Below are 21,035 nucleotides of genomic sequence, written 5' to 3' on the forward strand. Positions count from 1 at the left end.
AACATTTAACAAGATCGTTAACCTAAAGGTTTCAAAACAACATTTACATCTAACGACTAACGATGACTTAACGACTCAGTTAAAATGTATATACATGTAGTGTTTTATTATGTATTCATACACTTTTGAAAGACTTCAAGACACTTATCAAAATACTTCTACTTAACAAAAATGCTTACAATTACATCCTCGTTCAGTTTCATCAACAATTCTACTCGTATGCACCCGTATTCGTACTCGTACAATACACAGCTTTTAGACGTATGTACTATTGGTATATATACTCCAATGATCAGTTATTAGTAGCCCATGTGAGTCACCTAATACATGTGGGAACAATCATTTGGCAACTAGCATGAAATATCTCATAAAATTACAAAAATATGAGTAATCATTCATGACTTATTTACATGAAAACAAAATTACACATCCTTTATATCTAATCCATATACCAACGACCAAAAACACCTACAAACACTTTCATTCTCCAATTTTCTTTATCTAAGTGATCTTTCTCAAGTTCTATCTTCAAGTTCTAAGTGTTCTTCATAAATTCTATAAGTTCTAGTTTCATAAAATCAAGAATACTTCTAAGTTTGCTAGCTTACTTCCAATATTGTAAAATGATCATCCAACCTCAAGAAATCTTTCTTATTTACAGTAAGATATCTTTATAATACAAGGTAATACTCATATTCAAACTTTGGTTCAATTTCTATAACTATAACAATCTTATTTCGAGTGATGATCTTACTTGAATTTATTTTCGTGTCATGATTCTGCTTCACGAACTTTCAAGCCATCCAAGTATCCTTTGAAGCTAGATCCATTTGTCTCTTTTCCAGTAGGTTTATCCACAAAACTTTAGGTAGTAATTATGTTCTTAACATCATTCGATTCATACATATAAAGCTATCTTATTCGAAGGTTTAAACTTAAAATTACTAGAACATAGTTTAGTTAATTCTAAACTTGTTCGCAAACAAAAGTTAATCCTTCTAACTTGACTTTTAAAATCAACTAAACACATGTTCTATATCTATATGATATGCTAACTTAATGATTTAAAATTGGAAAACACGAAAAACACTGTAAAACCGGATATACGCCGTTGTAGTAACACCGCGGGCTGTTTTGGGTTAGTTAATTAAAAACTATGATAAACTTTGATTTAAAAGTTGTTCTTCTGGGAAAATGATTTTTCTTATGAACATGAAACTATATCCAAAAATATGGTTAAACTCAAAGTGGAAGTAAGTTTTCCAAAATAGTCATCTAGACGTCGTTCTTTCGACTGAAATGACTACCTTTACAAAAATGACTTGTAACCTGTAATTCCGACTATAAACCTATACTTTTTCTGTTTAGATTCATAAAATAGAGTTCAATATGAAACCATAGCAATTTGATTCACTCAAAACGGATTTAAAACGAAGAAGTTATGGGTAAAACAAGATTGGATATTTTTTGATTGTTGTAGCTACGAGAAATATTGTAATAATTCTATACAAATCATATCCTAGCTGACTTATATTGTATTATACATGTATTCTAATATATTATGTAATCTTGGGATACCATAGACACGTACGCAAATGTTTTGACATATCATATCGACCCATCTATATATATTATTTGGAACAACCATAGACACTCTATATGCAGTAATGTTGGAGTTAGCTATACAGGGTTGAGGTTGATTCCAAAAATATATATAGTTTGAGTTGTGATCTAGCCTGAGACGTGTATACACTGGGTCGTGGATTGATTCAAGATAATATATATCGATTTATTTCTGTACATCTAATTATGGACAACTAGTTATAGGTTACTAACAAGGACAGCTGACTTAATAAACTTAAAACAGTAAAACGTATTAAAAATGTTGTAAATATATTTTGAACAAACTTTGATATATATGTACATATTTTTTATAGGTTCGTGAATCGACCAGTGGCCAAGTCTTACTTCTCGACGAAGTAAAAATCTGTGAAAGTGAGTTATAGTCCCACTTTTAAAATCTAATATTTTGGGATGAGAATACATGCAGTTTTATGAATGTTTTACGGAATAGACACAAGTAAATGAAACTACATTATATGGGTGAATGATCGAAGCCGAATATGCCCCTTTTGCTTGGTAGCCTAAGAATTAGTAAACCGGTCTACTAATTGACGTGAATCCTAAAGATAGATCTACTGGGCCTAACGAACCCCATCCAAAGTACCAGATGCTTTAGTACTTCGAATATATATATATATATATATATATATATATATATATATATATATATATATATATATATATATATATATATATATATATATATATTTATTCGTTTTTATCATGTCCGAAGGATTTTCCGGAATGATAGGGGATATTCTTATATGCATCTTGTTAATGTCGGTTACCAGGTGTTCACCATATGAATGATTTTTATCTCTATGTATGGGATGTATATTGAAATATGAAATCTTGTGGTCTATTATTATGATTTGATAATATATAGGTTAAACCTATAACTCACTAACATTTTTGTTGACGTTTTAAGCATGTTTATTCTCAGGTGATTATTAAGAGCTTCTGCTGTTGCATACTAAAATAAGGACAAGATTTGGAGTCCATGCTTGTATGATATTATGTAAAAACTGCATTCAAGAAACTTATTTTTGATGTAATATATTCTTATTGTAAACCATTATGTAATGGTCGTGTGTAAACGGTATATTTTAGATTATCATTAGTTGATAATCTACGTAATGCTTTTTAAACCTTTATAGATAAAATAAAGGTTATGGTTGTTTTAAAAATGAATGCAGTCTTTGAAAAACGTCTCATATAGAAATCAAAACCTCGCGACGAAATCAATTAATATGGAACGTTTATAATCAATATGAACGGGACATTTCAGTTGGTATCCGAGCGTTGGTCTTAGAGAACCAGAAAATTGCATTAGTGTGTATTATCGAGTTTGTTAGGATGCATTAGTGAGTCTGGACTTCGACCGTATTTTTCTTCAAAAACGATTGCTTAACATTTTATGTTGGAAACTATATATTATTAACATGTAAATATTATGTGATATATTAATCTCTTAACGTGTTTGATATTGTGTGATAGATGTCTACCTCTAGTACAAATCCCATTGATTCAACTAATAATAATGAAGAGTCGAATATATTTTGGGAAGATTCACAAATTCTCGAAGAGGAACCGGAAGAAGAAGAACCGGAAGAGGAGGAACCGGAAGAAGATGAACCAGAAGAGGAGGAATCAGAAGATGAGGAACCAGAAGAAGAGGTTCCGGAGGAAGAAATATTGATACCTATAGTAAATCGATTAAATAAAAGAAAATCCTAAACCAACGGACCAAAGTTAATAATGGTCAATGGTGTTTCCGCCGAGGAAGCAAAATATTGGGAAGATTACCAATTTTCTGATGAATCGGATCCCGATGAGGATTCCGATGATGTTATAGAAATTACCTCGACCCAATTTAATAAAGCGAAAGAAAATAATAAGGGAAAAGGTATAAAAATAGAGAAACCCGATTCCAACCCCGATGAACTTTATATGTATCGACAACATCTGTATTTCCTAAAATGTAACAATGACCTGGGAACCTCTAAACCATCAGGTTTTTCTAAACCATTGTGGAAAACGACGGCTCGTATTAGAGGAACACCATATATTCCTAGAAAATTAGGAAAACGAACCAAGTCCGAAGAAGAAGAAACCAGTGATTCAGATTAGAGGGTTGTAATCATGTTGTATATTATATGTATTGTAGTGTGCTTGTACTTTTATGTTCTATGTAAAAAAATTGCTTGTATTGTTTGTTAATTATCTTTTACGAATCTAATCCTTGTCTATTTTACAGTAAAAAAACAAAATAGACGTTAAGGGTAGACAACCGAATATTTTAGAAGACCTACCAGAGGATATGATTGAGGAAATCTTGTCAAGAGTCGGTCAGAATTCATTAGCACATTTAGTTATGGCGAAATTAACTTGTCAAACATTTGAAAGACTTTCCAGAAATGCCTTAGTTTATAAAAGGCTTTCCTTTGATAGGTGAGGTATATCACATTGGGGAGACCGTAAGTTACACAGTGTTTTCTTTAAAGCGTTAAATACGGGGAACCCAAATGCAATTTTACGCTACGGGTTAAGAACCTATTTTAACTCAGCATATCCCAACATAGGATTTCGTGAATTAGAAAGAGCTTCTAACATGCAACATAAAGAGGCATGTTATGCTTACGGGTTAGTGATGTTCGCTTCTTACCAAAGTGAGAAAAAGAACATCAGATTGCAACTTTTAAATAAAGCCTTCCCACAAGTGACAGATTCAGTAGTTGGGGTGAGAAACAAGGTTTTTAGATTATTACGGGGCTGTTGGACATTACGAAACCCTCGTCCTTTTGACGACATTACAACATGCTGCCTAGCCAATGGTCATAACGGTTATTTTCCACAAGACCAAGGATGGGAAGCCGTCTTAGTAAAACCAGAATGCATGACTTGTTTCTGGACTTATGAATTACGTGTCTTTATTTCCTTTGGTAAACAACTTGCGTACTAACTAGATTTATCTTCAAAACTGTCATGTATCATAGTGTACTATATTTCATGTTATATGTAATATAGCGAAGTTGTAAGTTTGAAGAATATTTGTATGTGATATATTATTATAATCAGTTTTTCATATGGAATCTTAGTAGTTGAACTGTATATTAGCTACTAAGTATGAACTTAACGGGTAGGTAGTACCCGAATTTAAACTTATAAAACGCTAATATGAAGAAAAAGCTTTTATAAATGAGTTCATATTATGCTACGAAATACTATTGACTACTCTTAATATTCTGTATGATTAACTCGATTCAGTTGGCTATTTTGAAGGAAATGGCACCGACTACTCGACACACCATGAATATGAGTGAAGAGGAATTTTGTACCTTTCTTGCTGCAAACATAGCCGCAGTACAGGCTGTGCTACATACCAACAATAACTCTAAATCTAGCAATACAGCTAACGGCGCAAGAAATCGTGTAGGATGCTCCTACAAAGAATTCACTGCCTGCAAACCTTTGGAATTTGATGGAACCGAAGAACCAATTGGATTGAAACGGTGGACCGAGAAAGTCGAATCGGTGTTTGCCATAAGTAAGTGTACTGAAGAAGACAAAGTTAAGTACGCTACGTATACCTTCACAGGTACTGCGTTAACGTGGTGGAACACCTATCTTGATGTAACGACCCGTCAAAATCGCTATTGACGAGGCACGTTAATCATTGATTCCACAGTGAGGTTTTGACCTCTATATGATACGTTTTGATAAAATATTGCATTCATTAAAATAAGTGACTTACTAAACATAGAAAGTTATAAACATGTGGGCGAGTGCTTAGGTATAAGCAAAACCCCGAAATACATAAGTCTTTAATTTACAGGTTGACATCACAGTCCAATTATTTATTACACAACGCAGTTTTATTTTGAATGCAATAAACTTTGTACAAAGCATGAGAGACTCCATGCAGGCAACAAGCACATCACAGCGGAAGCATTCTAAGGACCTGAAAATAAAACATGCTAAAAAGTCAACACGAATGTTGGTGAGTTATAGGTTTAATTGCTCGAGTCATAAACATATATAAAGATAGACCACAAGATTTCATCAAAAGTTTATCAATAGATTCTACGTAACAGAGCACCCGGGTAACTAAACTTAATGCTATAGTGATAATTACCCCATTCGTTTTAATACACGTAAACCAACGTGTCTTAAACTCAAATAACATACGTCCGTTAAAAGGCTAGCGCTCTAGCTCGGACGGGGATGTCAAGCCCTATGGATCCATATACAATTATTCGCTCCCACCAGTCCATATCCTAAGCCCTATGGATCCATATACAATTATTCGCTCCCACCAGTCCATATCCTATGTACTGGCAGCTACTAGTTACCAAAGCTAAGGGATTTTCGGTTTAACTCAGTGTAGAATTTAGTATGTACTTGTGTCTTATCGCGTTTAAAATAAATTGCATGTATTCTCAGCCCAAAAATATTTAAAGTATTTAAAAAGGGAGACTATAAACTCACAGTTCAATATTGCGATTCAATATTGTAGGCAAATTGCGTAGACGTAATGATGGTAGACGACTGTATGGTTGGCCTTGGATTCAAGAACAATACCCCGAATAATACCCAATATTTCCTTAGCTTAAAGCGGTTTGAAACCCGAATTAAAAACATCCTCGTATATACCTTATTATTATTAAACTTAAATTTAAAATTAAAATTATATTTATAATATAAATATAAATATGTTACAGAAGAAGAAAAAAAAAGATGTGTGTTGTTCGTCGAGAAAACTGGCATATTTATATTACTTTTCGATTTACTGTAGCTCATGCGATCGCATGAGTTTTCAGTGTTTTTGCCATGCGATCGCATGGCCGCCTTTTCTGTTTTTGTTTGCTAGTTCGTCGACATCAAATAGTGTTTACTGTAGCAAATAGTGTTTACCGTAGTAAATAGTGTTCCACTGTACCAAATAGTGTTTTACTGTAGCAAATAGTGTTTACTGTAGCAAATAGTGTTTACTGTAGCAAATAGTGTTTTACTGTAGCAAATAGTGTTTTACTGTAGCAAAGTAATTTTTACTGTAGCAAATAGGGTTTTACTGTAGGAAAGTCGTTTTTACTTGTACATATATATATATATATATATATATATATATATATATATATATATATATATATATATATATATATATATATACATATATATAATTGTTCATGAATCGTCGAGAGTAGTCAAAGGTAATTGTATATATGAAACAGTTCTAAAATTTTGAGACTCAATCTAACAGACTTTGTTTAACTCGTCAAAATAATAAATCATATAGAGAATTGGTTTAAATAATTCGAAATTTTCCGGGTCATTACACTTGAACAGGTAGGACAAAATGCTGCTTACGCACTACCATGGTCGGCATTCAAGCAATTGATGAACGAGCAGTACCGTCCTAGAAACGAAGTCAATAAACTCAAGGCAGAACTTAGAGAGTTACGAACACAAGGGTTCAACGTTACCACATATGAACGACGATTCACAGAGTTGTGCCTATTGTGTCCGGGAGCATTCGAAGATGAAGAAGAGAAGATCGACGCATTTGTAAAAGGGTTACCAGTAAGGATTCAAGAAGATGTGAGTTCATACGAGCCCGCTTCTATACAGAAGGCAAGTCGAATGGCTTATAAACTCATAAATCAGATTGAGGGAAGAATTAAAGAGCAGGCGGCCGAAGAAGCCAACACGAAACAACTCAAGAGGAAGTGGAAGGAAAACGGTGACAAGAGTCACCAGTACAACAACAACAACAATTACAACCACAATCGCAACAACTATCCCAACAACCGCAACAACAATCACAACAATAACCGCAATCCTAACAATAACTACAACAAACATCCCAACAACAACAACAACTACAATAACCGTTTCAACAACAATAACAACCCCAACAACAACAACCTCAATAACAACAACGGCAACAAAAACCAAAAATAGCCATGTCATAGGTGTGAAGAAATTCACCAGGGGTTTTGCACGACATTTTGCAACAGGTGTAAAAGAAATGGTCATAGCGCGACAAAGTGTGAGGTTTACGGACCAAAGTTTAACAGAACTAAAGGAACAAATAATGTCGAAACAAGTAATGCCGATACGAATAGTGTCGGAGCAAGTAATACCAACGATGTTTGTTATAAATGTGGAAAATCGGGCCACATTATTAGAAATTGCCTGAATAAGGGGAATACTAATGGGCAGGGCCGTGGAAGAGTTTTCAATATTAATGCGGCAGAAGCACAGGAAGACCCGGAGCTTGTTACGGGTACGTTTCTTATTGACGATAAATTTGCTTATGTTTTATTTGATTCGGGTGCGGATAGAAGCTATATGAGTAGAGAATTTTGTGCTAAATTAAGTTGCTCATTGACGCCTTTGGATAATAAATTTTTACTCGAATTAGCAAATGGTAAATTAATTTCAGCAGATAATATATGTCGGGATAGAGAAATTAAATTGGGTGATGAAATATTGATTTAATACCAGTCGAGTTAGGGAGTTTTGATGTAATAATTGGCATAGACTGGTTGAAAAAGGTGAGATCAGAGGTCGTTTGTTACAAAAATGAAAAAGGAAAACCTTTAATGGTGTACGGAAAAAAGAACAACGCGAAATTAAATCTTATTAGTAGTTTGAAGGCGCAAAAACTAATAAGAAAAGGTTGTTACATCATTCTAGCACACATCGAGGAAGTTAAACCTGAAGAAAAGAAAATCAGTGATGTTCCCGTCGCAAAAGAATTTCCCGATGTATTTTCGAAAGAATTACCGGGATTACCCCCACATCGATCCGTTGAATTTCAAATAGACCTTGTACCAGGAGCTGCACCAATAGCTCGTGCTCCATACAGATTCGCACCCAGCGAAATGAAGGAACTTCAGAGCCAATTACAAGAACTTTTAGAGCGTGGTTTCATTTGATCAAGCACATCACCATGGGGAGCTCCTGTTTTGTTTGTCAAGAAGAAGGATTGTACATTTAGGTTATGTATCGACTACCGAGAGTTGAACAAACTTACCATCAAGAACCGCTACCCACTACCGAGAATCGACGACTTATTTGATCAACTACAAGGCTCATCAGTTTATTCTAAGATTGATTTACGTTCTGTGTATCATCAAATGCGGGTGAAGGAGGATGATATTACAAAGACTGCTTTTAGGACGCGTTACGGTCATTACGAGTTTATGGTTATGCCGTTTGGGTTGACTAACGCACCAGCTGTGTTCATGGACCTCATTAACCCAGTGTGTGGACCATACCTTGACAAGTTTGTCATTGTTTTCACCGATGACATACTTATTTACTCAAAGAATGACCAAGAGCACGAAAAACATTTGAGAAAAGTGCTAGAGTTGTTAAGGAAAGAAAAACTGTATGCTAAGTTTTCAAAGTCTGCATTTTGGTTGGAAGAGGTTCAATTCCTCGGTCACATAGTGAACAAAGAAGGTATTCAGGTGGATCCAGCAAAGATTGAAACCGTTGAAAAATGGGAAACCCCGAAAACTCCGAAACACATATGCCAGTTTTTAGGACTAGCTGGTTACTACAGAAGGTTCATCCAAGACTTTTCCAGAATAGCAAAACGCTTGACTGCATTAACGCATAAAAGGAAGAAATTTGAATGGAAGGATGAACAAGAGAAAGCGTTTCAGTTATTGAAGAAAAAGTTAACTACGGCACCTATATTGTCATTACCTGAAGGGAATGATCATTTTGTGATATATTGTGACGCCCCAAAGCAAGGTCTCGGTTGTGTATTAATGCAACGAACGAAAGTAATTGCTTATGTGTCTAGACAATTGAAGATTCACGAACAGAATTATACGACGCATGATTTGGAATTAGGCGCGGTTGTTTTTGCATTAAAGACTTGGAGGCACTACTTATATGGGGTCAAAAGTATTATATATACCGACCATAAAAGTCTTCAACACATATTTAATCAGAAACAACTGAATATGAGGCAGCGTAGGTGGATTGAATTGTTGGATGATTACGACTTTGAGATTAGTTACCACCCGGGGAAGGCAAATGTGGTAGCCGACACCTTGAGCAGAAAGGACAGAGAACCCATTCGAGTAAAAGCTATGAATATAATGATTCACACTAACCTTACTACTCAAATAAAGGAGGCGCAACAAGGAGTTTTAAAAGAGGAAAATTTAAAGGATGAAATACCCAAAGGATCGGAGAAGCATCTTAATATTCGGGAAGACGGAACTCGGTATAAGGCTGAAAGAATTTGGGTACCAAAATTTGGAGATATGAGAGAAATGGTACTTAGAGAAGCTCATAAACCAGATACTCAATACATCCTGGAACGGGAAAGATGTACAAGGATCTCAAGAAACATTTTTGGTGGCCAGGTATGAAAGCCGATGTTGCTAAATACGTAGGGGAATGTTTGAGGTGTTCTAAGGTCAAAGCGGAGCATCAGAAACCATCAGGACTACTTCAACAACCCGAAATCCCGGAATGGAAATGGGAAAACATTACCATGGATTTCATCACTAAGTTGCCAAGGAATGCAAGTGGTTTTGATACTATTTGGGTAATAGTTGATCGTCTCACCAAATCAGCACACTTCCTGCCAATAAGAGAAGATGACAAGATGGAGAAGTTAGCACGATTGTATTTGAAGGAAGTCATCTCCAGACATGGAATACCAATCTCTATTATCTCTGATAGGGATGACAGATTTATTTCAAGATTCTTTCAGACATTACAACAAGCATTAGGAACTCGTCTAGACATGAGTACTGCCTATCATCCACAAACTGATGGGCAGAGCGAAAGGACGATACAAATGCTTGAAGACATGCTACTGTGATGACCCGGGAATTTCCGACCAAATTTAAACATAATCTTATATGATTCGACTCGATAAGCAAAGTCTATTAAACCGAGTCTCATTATGTTTGAACTATTTCATGATAACATTTGACCTTTAACTATTTCCGACGATTCACGAACCTTTAATTGTAACTAAGAATGTAAATATAAATAATTATATATAAAACTAATTATATTAGTATTAATGAACTATTAAGTAATTTTGTTATTATAAAAGATAACATTTAATAACTAAAGATTTTCATTTTGAATATATATAGTATATTGTATATAAATGATTCAAACATATTTTACCAACGTTATCAAAATATTAAATGTACAATGTTATACTTTGTAGTTAATTGTTTAATATACATAATTAATCATTTACTCAACATTTAAAACATGATTTTATATATATGGTAGTATACATATATACATAAATATAACTATATATATATGATTTTATACATAATTATTATATTATGTATATATAGAAATTTATAATATATCTATGATGAAATAATGTACTATTTTAATAAATATATATAATACTTACATATATAAAAAATTTATATTTTTCATAATTACATACATAAGTATAATATAATTAGTATGTAAATAAATATTATAATATATTTATATTAAAATGCATAAATATATAATATTCAGTATATGTTACAATACATATTACATAATTATTAAATATTACATAATAATAGATGATATTAATAAATTAAATTTAAATACAAATATAGTTGTTGTAGTAATGTTATTTGTATCGTCAAATATCAATATTTGTATTCATAATATCACTTTATATCATATAAAGATGAAATTGGATGTATAAATTAGATTATTATTACTAATATTATTATTATCGATAAAATATTAATATTATCATAATTAGTATGGTATTATTATTATTATTATTATTATCATTTTTACAATTATTATTATCATTAATATTATATTTATCATTATTATTAATTTTATTAATATTATTAGATATTAATAGTATTGTTATTATATATTATTATTATTAATTAAAAAAAAACAGTAGGGATCTATATTATACGCGTGACCTCTGTATCCTTTATCTCTATTATTATTATTTTTTTTGTTTCTTTCCTGCTCCCAACTCGTGAACCTGTGTTGACATTTTCTCCATTTTTTATCAACCGATCTCTATTATTACAACATGATTATGTATAATTGCAAATCAAATAAAAAGGAAATCCAATGGGATTAAAGAGCACAGCGATATTTTTTTTTTCTTCTTCTCTGCACGCTCCAATTTTTTTTTCTCTTAATTCAATTTCGAATAAAGTTTCAAAATCTAAAAATGCAGAAAGGTTAGAAATCTTTCTTTGAATCTATCTGCAAAATCTCAACTCTCAAATCTTTATATCGATCTTGAATTTTGAAGTCAAAGTTTAGTTTAAAAAAAGTCAACAATTGTTCTTGAGACAAATTCGCGTTCGTGTATATGTTTCTGATCAAATTGACGATTCCAGTAGTTTTTATACATGTTTAGAAAACTATTTCGTGTTATAAACATTATCTATAATGTTATCTATTATGAAATCAATTTTTTTTGTTTTGTTCCAAGAACCGACGCTGCAGTAGGCCTTTAGTATATTTTTTTTTTATTTTAGAACCCAAATTATTTTTTTTTCTGTAATGTTTTGAAGCTTTAAAGGGAACCCCGATTTTTTTTTTGTTTTGGTTATTGATGTTTTGTTGAATCCATGAGACTTGTGGAGAAGAAGAGGAATAGAAGAAAAACAGTTTATATATAAAATTTAAATTCGATATTAGTACAGAGAATCAGAATTGGTGGGATGGTCGAGAGTGTTTGCGTGTGAGCATGTGGTCACGAGATCGAGTCCAGAGGACGGTAGTTTTTTTTTTTTTTTTGAAACTCTTTTCATGTGAGGTAGTTTTCTTTTCTAATTTTATTATTGTTATTATATATTAATTATTATTAGTATTATTATTATTATTGTGATTGTTTTGATTGTTATTGTTATTGTTATTATTAGTATCATACTTGTTATCATATTTGAAAGTATTATAGACATGACTATTATTATTATGATAGGTATTAATAATATTATTATTAGTAATGAACTTATCATTTTAGTATTTTATCATCATTAGGATTATGATTATGATTATCATTATTATTATTATGAAGGAAATAAAAATATATTATTATCATCAATATTAGAATTTGTACCGGTTTATAAATAATAGTATCATCAGTACATTTACAATTAATAATATCATATTTATCAGTATCATCATTAATATTTACTAGTATTATTATGATTATCATTTATCATTTTATAAATATTAGAACCCTTATTATTAACATAAGTATGGTATTAGTATTAATATTATTTTAGAGTTATTATTATTAGTATCATTAACAGTTATCATTTTCATTTTTTTTGCTATTAGTATTATCATTATTAATAAAATTATTATTATTATTAGTAAATCATTATTATCTAAATTATTATTTTAACAAATAAATCTTTTGTACACTATATATATACTTATGGTATATACTAGGATTGTATTAATAATTCACATAACAAACTAATAAAATTTCATAAATACAATACTAACCACAAATATATGTATATACATATATTAATGTCACTATTTATATAAACGTAAATCATTATAGATATATATACATAAAATAGATATATATATATATATATATATATATAATATAACTTAAAATATAATATAAGTATACGTTTTAAAATAAAGGTTAGAATAAATTCTACAAAACTATAATATATAAATAATACATATTAATAAATGAAATTTTGTAACTTACATTATACGTATTAATATATACACAATTGATATAGGTTCGTGAATCCGAGGCCAACCCTGCATTGTTCAATGACGTCATATGTATTTTTACTACAAAATACAGTATCGTGAGTTTCATTTGTCTTTTTACCCTTTATATTTTTGGGCTGAGAATACATGCGCAACTTTTATAACTGTTTTACGAAATTGACACAAGTACGTGAAACTACATTCTATGGTTGGATTATCGAAGTCGAATATGCCCCTTTTTATTAAGTCTGGTAATCTAAGAATTAGGGAACAGACACCCTAATTGACGCGAATCCTAAAGGTAGATCTATCGGGCCCAACAAGCCCCATCCAAAGTACCGGATGTTTTAGTACTTCGAAATTTATATCATGTCCGAAGGAGGATCCCGGAATGATGGGGATATTCTTATATATGCATATTGTTAATGTCGGTTACCAGGTGTTCAATCCATATGAATGATATTTTTGTCTCTATGCATGGGACGTATGTTTATGAGAAATGGAAATCTGAAATCTTGTGGTCTATTAAAATGATGGAAACGATTGTTTAAGTTAAACTAATGAACTCACCAATCTTTTGGTTGACACTTTAAAGCATGTTTATTCTCAGTTACGAAAGAAATCTTCCGCTGTGTATTTGCTCATTTTATAGATATTACTTGGAGTCATTCATGGCATATTTCAAAAGACGTTGCATTCGAGTCGTCGAGTTCATCAAGATTATTATCAAGTCAATTATAGTTGGATATATTATGAAATGGTATGCATGCCTGTCAACTTTCGATGTAATGAAAGTTTGTCTTTTCAAAAACGAATGCAATGTTTGTAAAATGTATCATATAGAGGTCAAGTACCTCGCGATGTAATCAACTGTTGTGAATCGTTTATAATCGATATGGACTTCGTCCGGATGGATTAGGACGGGTCTTCACAGTTGGTATCAGAGCGGTGGTCTTAGCGAACCAGGTCTTGCATTAGTGAGTCTAACTGATAGTCGTTAGAATGCATTAATGAGTCTGGACTTCGACCGTGTTTGCATGTCAAAAGTTTTGCTTATCATTTAGTATCGAAAAATTATTTGCTTATCATCCTTAAAGTCTAAGACACGTCTTACTGCCTTTATTGCATAGACAGTGTATAGTTAAATTCATATCTTAGCGTATCTGTTATTGTTACCTTTGCCTGACAGCTTCCATAGATTCCTCCGTAGCTTATGGGATTTTAGTATTATATATGCATATGTAAATTATGTATTGCAGGGTACTAATCTACATCCTATAATCTATTTCTTATCGAAAATCCTTCATCTGATCGTACGAGATGAATCCCTCAACCAGTTCGAGTCCATCAGATTTCGATAGCTATTTCGATAGTTATTCCGACAGCTATTTCGATATGGATTTCCACTCGAGCTCCGAAAGCAGAGTAACCGGAATGAATCGATCAATTAGCCATCATCTATTCTGATGAATTGGAGATGGGTTCGTAGTCGACTTAATCAATGGAAACGCGAAGAAGGCGATCATTTCCACTAATCAAATTCACCTCTTGACAATGAACCTAAAACGTTTACCGGCGAACCTGTTCGAGACACCATTTTCTCTCTCATTTCCAAAGTATCTCATCACGATCATATACTATCTCAGATTCTAAACCTCATTCATCCGCTCGTCCGAACCGACAATCATCCCGGTGTAATAGAAGAAGTTAACGAACTTCGCGCATAAGTTGTAGTCTTGGAAAATATGGTGCAAAACGTACCAGCTTCATCCAAATCACCGGCACCAACAGTACCACCAACAACCCAAATTTCAATATCACATGACTCAACATCTCAATCTATACCTCGAGTATAATCATCATTCTACATGACATTCTACATCAGTTATCTTCGTTTGACATGGTGATTATGTAATCTCTAATGTTTTAGAGATTATTTATTCTAGTTCCAACTGAAAACTAAATGAGTTTAATATCATGTTAACTCATTAAATTCATGATTACATCTGAAGAAAATATATATGTATATATGTTTTCATAAAGATTGTAATTAAAAATTCTTTTGTACAAACTGTTAATAATAAAAATATTTTAACGGGTAGGTAATACCCGAGGAATATTTAAATTTCACATTAATAAGTTACACTGTATATTCTTCGAATCTGATTCAACAGTTATTCACTATCCTATTTAAAACCACCGGGATACTTATCCGTTCACCAAAGAATAACTATTTTCATTCAAATTCAATTTCATATTTGAATTTTGACCTATCAGAATCCAACAAGTGGCATAATGAAGAAATAATGGACACAATAAAAATTGATTAGAAACAGACTAATTAACAATATTAAATTTTATTAAGAAACCACGCTAACAAAATCCTAGCTAACTGTTAATTCCGTATTACATTTTATTTATCGCAATTTATTTATCGCAATTTATTTTATCGCAATTTATATTCTCGCAATTTTATTTATTGTCATTTAATTTCTGTTATTTACTTTACGCACTTTATTTATCGTCATTTAAATTCTGTTATTTATTTTACGCACTTTAAATATCGGGACACGTATACAAGGTTTTGACATATCATATCGACACATCTATATATATTATTTGGAATCACCATAGACACTCTATATGCAGTAATGATCGAGTTCTCTATACAGGGTTGAGGTTGATTCTATAATAATATATATACTTTGAGTTGTGATCGAGTCTGAGACATGTACACGGGTCACGATACGTATTAATTAATTCAAATATTATATATTAAACTATATATGAATGATTGCACTGTCAACTGTGGACTATCGACTGTGGACTAATAACATTGGACAATTAAAATGAATTAAAATATTGAATATAACATATGAAACTAAACAATTCTTCAAGTTTGCCACTTGATTTCGTCTTAAACCTCATTTGTATCTTCACGATTACATTCTGCGTTCAAACCTTTCATGATTCTTGAAAACACCTCAATCGATAGGATGAATCAACCGCACTTCATCTACGGAAGGAAAGATTTATGCATATAGTTATGCACCTGAGAAACTCTCGGCAATTGAGTAAAAGTTCAACACGTAGCCGCGTCAGATCCTTTAGCATTTATTAACAAAAACAACTTTGCGATCCCTTTTCAAAATTAGCCAATTTTGTCACAGTTCCAACAAGTCAACTTCGACTTTTCGTACGAAACAACCTTATTATAACGTTTATATATACGCGTGCTCTTTTATTGTTACCAGGTAACCTTTCATATTCCATCATATTACCATCATCGTTTAATCATCTAAAAACACAATTCTCCTGAAACCACCTCGGATTAATAACCGATGATTCAGATATCATAGCATTAAATGCAGAGGAAACAGAAAAATGGTAGATGGTCTAAACGGATAAAAGTTTGATGATAAAGAAAGGAGTGTTAGGAACGCTCGATAGAAAATTGGGTATTGAAAAACAGATTGAGTTACCCATGAAGGAGACCAAGGACAAATACAAGGACCAAATCCTATATTCAAAGGATTCAGGTAATTCTGGATCCGTTGAAATCTTTAGAGAATATCTTGCTCCGAAGTCATGTTAAAATCTTGCGGAAAATCTTTCTCCATCAACCGTCGAACTTAGAAATTCCAAAATATCATCATCAATATCTTTGATATTTCTGAGGATATTTTCATAAATATTCTCGTCCGAAATTATATACCTCTTCGTGCTTCCTGTGTATCAATATATTGGAAACATTCAATAGAAAATATAGTACCGAAAAGCAGATTATGAGAAACTATGAAGAAAGCCGTGGATAAATCACAAAGAATAAGTTTGACTTCAAAGAATCCAAATAATTCAATGTCTGCTAAAGTCTATAGTGAATAACTTGCTCCTTACTCTAAACCCTTGCAGACAATAGTTTCTATCATCCTCTGATCTTAGATATTCTAAGATATTATCGTACCTTTCATTATAAATATCCTCCATATTTCTGGAGATATTTTTATAACTATTCTTATCTGAAATCATTAATCTTTTCGTGCTATCAGTATTACATCATATAGAAACTGTTAGTTTCTATATTCTGTAAATTTTCAAGCTTAAAATATGAATGTTATTGTAGTAATGATGGGAACTGATGCATGAGTTAGTATAATATAATAACACTTGATCAACGTGATTATATTACAGTAAGTCATGCTGAGTTTCTAAATGAAACGTGATGATTCACAGATCATAACGTCATCATGTGCCATGTTACATAACTCTTTCATCCTACTTAACTCCGTAACAAATCAAGAAAATGTATTCTTGATGGTTCTATCTTCCGTGATGTTGATAAATTTGAAAATCAAATCGTGCTATCACGTTCCTTCATGCTTAGAACATTATAATCATTCGAAACTCTATATCTATAAATTCTGGACCATTATTCGCTTGACTTGAAGTCGGGAAGAGAAAACAAAAGCATAGAGCTTTGAAATATAAGGGAGAATATAAAGTCCGATAACAACACATAAATTAAAAACCGTGTATATCAATGTTTATCGCAACATAAAGACACGGGAGAATTAAAAACATTATAATCCCGATGGCGAAGTAGAAGAAAGCAGATTCCTCTGGTGGAAGTTGGAAAAGGAGAATGATTGTTGCGATAGTAAGGATGAGGACAAGGATCAGAACTGGATTAATCATTTTCAGAATCTTTTGGATGTATGAACTAAGAAAGAAAGTATAAGAATGGTGAGAATAATGGAAAGGAAGAGCTTAATTTATACTGGAAATATCAGACGTAGTAATCGGGGCAGATCACCGTATTTAATTAAAGAGATCTTAATTTCCATAAATCCCGAAGAATCAGATTTTATAGATCTTCAAGATTTTCTTTAAATCCCTTAAATTCCGGAATTCAACCAAGGCAATGTCAAAAGTTAAGACGCGCCTTATTTTCTAAATTCAAACCTGACTACGTCAAAAGTTAAAAACAAATCTTTGTTTCTCATTTCATCCTTTTGTGAATAGCTTCATTCGCACTCTTCGAATAATCGAATTATTTTTATCCATATTACTCAATGATGATAAAACTCAAGTTATCAACTCATATTCGCCAGGAAAACATATTTATTGTTAGCTATGACGACCTCAATCAAATTTCGGGACGAAATTTCTTTAACGGGTAGGTACTGTGATGACCCGGGAATTTCCGACCAAATTTAAACATAATCTTATATGATTCGACTCGATAAGCAAAGTCTATTAAACCGAGTCTCATTATGTTTGAACTATTTCATGATAACATTTAACCTTTAACTATTTCCGACGATTCACGAACCTTTAATTGTAACTAAGAATGTAAATATAAATAATTATATATAAAACTAATTGTATTAGTATTAATGAACTATTAAGTAATTTTGTTATTATAAAAGATAACATTTAATAACTAAAGATTTTCATTTTGAATATATATAGTATATTGTATATAAATGATTCAAACATATTTTACCAACGTTATCAAAATATTAAATGTACAATGTTATACTTTGTAGTTAATTGTTTAATATACATAATTAATCATCTACTCAACATTTAAAACATGATTTTATATATATGGTAGTATACATATATACATAAATATAACTATATATATATATGATTTTATACATAATTATTATATTATGTATATGTAGAAATTTATAATATATCTATGATGAAATAATGTACTATTTTAATAAATATATATAATACTTACATATATAAAAAATTTATATTTTTCATAATTACATACATAAGTATAATATAATTAGTATGTAAATAAATATTATAATATATTTATATTAAAATGCATAAATATATAATATTCAGTATATGTTACAATACATATTACATAATTATTAAATATTACATAATAATAGATGATATTAATAAATTAAATTTAAATACAAATATAGTTGTTGTAGTAATGTTATTTGTATCGTCAAATATCAATATTTGTATTCATAATATCACTTTATATCATATAGAGATGAAATTGGATGTATAAATTAGATTATTATTACTAATATTATTATTATCGATAAAATATTAATATTATCATAATTAGTATGGTATTATTATTATTATTATTATTATTATTATTATCATTTTTACAATTATTATTATCATTAATATTATATTTATCATTATTATTAATTTTATTAATATTATTAGATATTAATAGTATTGTTATTATATATTATTATTATTAATTAAAAAAAAAACAGTAGGGATCTATATTATACGCGTGACCTCTGTATCCTTTATCTCTATTATTATTATTTTTTTTGTTTCTTTCCTGCTCCCAACTCGTGAACCTGTGTTGACATTTTCTCCATTTTTTATCAACCGATCTCTATTATTACAACATGATTATGTATAATTGCAAATCAAATAAAAAGGGAATCTAATGGGATTAAAGAGCACAGCGATATTTTTTTTTTCTTCTTCTCTGCACGCTCCAATTTTTTTTTTCTCTTAATTCAATTTCGAATAAAGTTTCAAAATCTAAAAATGCAGAAAGGTTAGAAATCTTTCTTTGAATCTATCTGCAAAATCTCAACTCTCAAATCTTTATATCGATCTTGAATTTTGAAGTCAAAGTTTAGTTTAAAAAAAGTCAACAATTGTTCTTGAGACAAATTCGCGTTCGTGTATATGTTTCTGATCAAATTGACGATTCCAGTAGTTTTTATACATGTTTAGAAAACTATTTCGTGTTATAAACATTCTCTATAATGTTATCTATTACGAAATCAATTTTTTTTGTTTTGTTCCAAGAACCGACGCTGCAGTAGGCCTTTAGTATTTTTTTTTTATTTTAGAACCCAAATTATTTTTTTTTCTGTAATGTTTTGAAGCTTTAAAGGGAACCCCGATTTTAATTTTTTTTTTTTTTTTTTTTTTTGGTTATTGATGTTTTGTTGAATCCATGAGACTTGTGGAGAAGAAGAGGAATAGAAGAAAAACAGTTTATATATAAAATTTAAATTCGATATTAGTACAGAGAATCAGAATTGATGGGATGGTCGAGAGTGTTTGCGTGTGAGCATGTGGTCACGAGATCGAGTCCAGAGGACGGTAGTTTTTTTTTTTTTTTTGAAACTCTTTTCATGTGAGGTAGTTTTCTTTTCTAATTTTATTATTGTTATTATATATTAATTATTATTAGTATTATTATTATTATTATTGTGATTGTTTTGATTGTTATTGTTATTGTTATTATTAGTATCATACTTGTTATCATATTTGAAAGTATTATAGACATTACTATTATTATTATGATAGGTATTAATAATATTATTATTAGTAATGAACTTATCATTTTAGTATTTTATCATCATTAGGATTATGATTATGATTATCATTATTATTATTATGAAGGAAATAAAAATATATTATTATCATCAATATTAGAATTTGTACCGGTTTATAAATAATAGTATCATCAGTACATTTACAATTAATAATATCATATTTATCAGTATCATCATTAATATTTACTAGTATTATTATGATTATCATTTATCATTTTATAAATATTAGAACCCTTATTATTAACATAAGTATGGTATTAGTATTAATATTATTTTAGAGTTATTATTATTAGTATCATTAACAGTTATCATTTTCAATTTTTTTGCTATTAGTATTAT

This window comes from Rutidosis leptorrhynchoides, chromosome 2, assembly GCF_046630445.1.
Source record: "Rutidosis leptorrhynchoides isolate AG116_Rl617_1_P2 chromosome 2, CSIRO_AGI_Rlap_v1, whole genome shotgun sequence".
NCBI classification, from domain to species: domain Eukaryota; kingdom Viridiplantae; phylum Streptophyta; class Magnoliopsida; order Asterales; family Asteraceae; genus Rutidosis; species Rutidosis leptorrhynchoides.